The 2,919-nt window shown below is 34.3% G+C and overlaps 1 protein-coding gene across 1 annotated transcript in view; it reads left to right on the top strand.

Annotated features, from left to right (window-relative positions):
- Positions 1 to 2,919, top strand: part of fuss (SKI family transcriptional corepressor fussel) — an 8,784-nt gene that overhangs the window by 1,375 nt on the left and 4,490 nt on the right. The gene's annotated exons all lie outside the window — the stretch shown is intronic.

Genomic DNA, 2,919 nt, shown 5'->3' with positions numbered 1-2,919 from the left:
ATAATTCCTTTGATTAATTATTCCACCTCTGGTAAATGTTGCCTCATCTGACCACATTATTTTAGATGGAAATAAAATATCATTGTGGCATGTCTGAAGGTACCAGTTACAAAAGTTCAATCTGTTCCAATGATCTTGAGGTAATAAATTTTGCACTTTTTGAATGTGGTAGGGATAGCGATTATCTCCTTTTACAGTTCGCCAAATTGTTTGTGGTGACACTCCCAATACAGCCGACGCATTCCGAACGCTGGTCTCAGGATGATTGTCAAAATGTTGTAAAATACGATTCCCTGCCTGCAAATCTCTTCGTAACGCTGCTTGAAATCGGTTGTTTTCTTGTCGAATTGAAAATGTTCCAGTCTCTCGCAATCTATTAAATGTCAACATAAACACTCTTCGGTTTGGCACTCTTCTGTTTGGAAATCGTCGTGCATATTCTCGCACCGCCTTTAAAGCATTACCGTTGCAGAAACCGTATACAAAAACCATATCAGCATATTCACTATTAGAATACGTACGCGGCATATTGCAAAAGACAAAATTCATCTACTGTTAAAGGCTTTCAAAGAGCGACTGACAAATTCATAACAGAAAGTGGAAAATGTAATCAAATATGTCGGTGCTAGATATGGCAAGAAATGTAAACATTTTTTTTCGATTTCTCTGAAACGGAGCAAAAACGAGCATATGTCTATAGGACTTTTTTTCTTAGTTTTTTACTCCTCTACACGCTCCCGAAGTTTTGCGATTTAATTTGGAAACACCCTATATATATCTATGTTTATATCTATTTCTATCTACATCAGCTTTGTATATATTGTAACACAGAAAGAACAATTTTTTTGAAAAATCTAAAATTTTGCTGGATATATTAAAAATCGTTTTATTAGAAATTCAAATTGTTAGATTATCCAAATTTTTAAAGCATTGTTTATTATTTTTTAGTTTCTAATATAATTATTTTAATAGTCTAACAAAATTACTTTCAGATCTGTATAGCAAAATTTTATGCTTTTTTATTTATTCGACGATAAGTTTATCACAAAGCCGTCATTAAAAAAGTGAAAGATTTCTTTTCTTTCATTATTTTTTTCTGTTAAAAATTTATTCTTTCAAAAACACTCGGAAATCTTTGTCGCATGTTAAACTAACAGCGGGGAAATCTCTAGTCACTTATTACTGGCACTTGAAATTTTTCAGCCGTCCCCCGTTAAGAGGATAAAGAACTCGATTCGTAGAGCCGACTCTCATTTTCGCCTTTAGCATCCATTTTTTTCCTTCCTTATCCGATGGTCCTTGCAAAGGAAGTCTTCTCGGTGAAATCCAGCGAATCGTTCTCTTTGAGGAAAGCTTCTCGCGTGTACTCTTCTCTTCGCAAATTCTCCGCAATTCCTTGTTGCTTTGACTAGTGGAAAAATTACAAGGATGTGTCGATTGACAGTTTGCCATTCCGAAGTTATTTCCTCATGAATCTCCGATTTACCTGTCGTGGCATTCATCATTGATTAAAAAGATTACACGTTTTTCTAAATTATAAAATATAAAAACATTACGCAAATTCTTTGACGTTACAAATTTTTGTTTAACGATACATAAAAAATATAATTTTCCGCTCTATTAAAAATAATCACTGAATTTTATACATATATACATATAGATTATATTACGCGATGTATTTTCGATGCAATTCCAGTTAAATAATGTATATTCGATTAATGCTTAAGACTTTTATTCTTAAAATTAAATCTCTGTAATTGAAAAGATAAATTGTCTTGATACTTTTACTTATTTTTTCAAAGAATTGAATCAAGAGATTAACAGGGGCATCATTGTTCTTAGCGCGATTAACGAATCAACCAATTACTGATTACGGAAAGAAGCCGGAAAGAAGGTTAAGCGAGAGAGAAACTGGATTTAATCGTCCTTAATTCTGTTCCGTAAATTTTCGAGAAACAGAAAGAGAAAAGGAGAGTGAGAGAAGAGGAGAGAATACGGCGACCAGCGCTTTGACCGCGCGAGTTTAATTTCAGCGGGTCTTTGGATTTGCTTAATCAACGCCTGATAATTAAGGAGGACCCTTCGACAACGACGACGATAACGATAGTGACAAGAACAACTTAATCACACCTTTTAATCGGCACGCGTGTTTTCCGAATCTGCGGATAAATGCGATCGCGCTTTCGCTGCCGATTAATTCGTCTTCAATGTGAGGTCCACAGAAATCAAGTATGTATATGCATATACATACATGTGTATATACAATTGAAGACAATAAAGAACGAAAACGTTTGAGAAGAGACATAAAATATTACTGAAATAGCTGACTGTAGATTCATATTAGTTAAGTCTCAAATAGACAAAATATATGCTAATAATTTGTCTACATTTTTTAACTTAAGATGAGTTACAGACGAGTTGAAAAAGAAAGACAAACTATTAACATATTTCGTCATTAATTCGCCATTAATTGGAGATTTTTTACTAATAATAAATATAACAGTCAGTTATTTCAATTATATAATATATTTTATGTGCCTTTTCAAACTGCATTTTTTTAATTATCTTTATATAAAAGTTGGATCATATTCTGTAAAATAAGCGGAAAGGTGATTTTGTAAAGTTATAGTCCTAGTTTGCAAACATCGTTTATAGTCCAACCTTCAGTTTTCATATCTGCTTTTATGAAATTATTATCGGAAAGCTTCCATCCTTTTGTAAAAAAAAAAAGAGGATCGAATATAAATGGCGGTCTGAGAGCAGCGCGCGTTGCCGTTTATGTTATGAAAAGTCGCGTTACTGTTCGCGATTTAATTGGCCGGCGATCGCGTGGCAGTCGATCGGGACAGAGCAAAAACGAAGAGGGCCCGATTTAATTGAGCTGAATGCACCGCCGGACGCGGCGGCACATCCAGAGGG

Source organism: Mycetomoellerius zeteki, unplaced genomic scaffold, assembly GCF_001594055.1.
Source record: "Mycetomoellerius zeteki isolate Tzet28-1 unplaced genomic scaffold, Tzet1.0 scaffold106, whole genome shotgun sequence".
Taxonomy (NCBI): domain Eukaryota; kingdom Metazoa; phylum Arthropoda; class Insecta; order Hymenoptera; family Formicidae; genus Mycetomoellerius; species Mycetomoellerius zeteki.
This window is presented reverse-complemented; position numbering and strand designations above follow the sequence as displayed.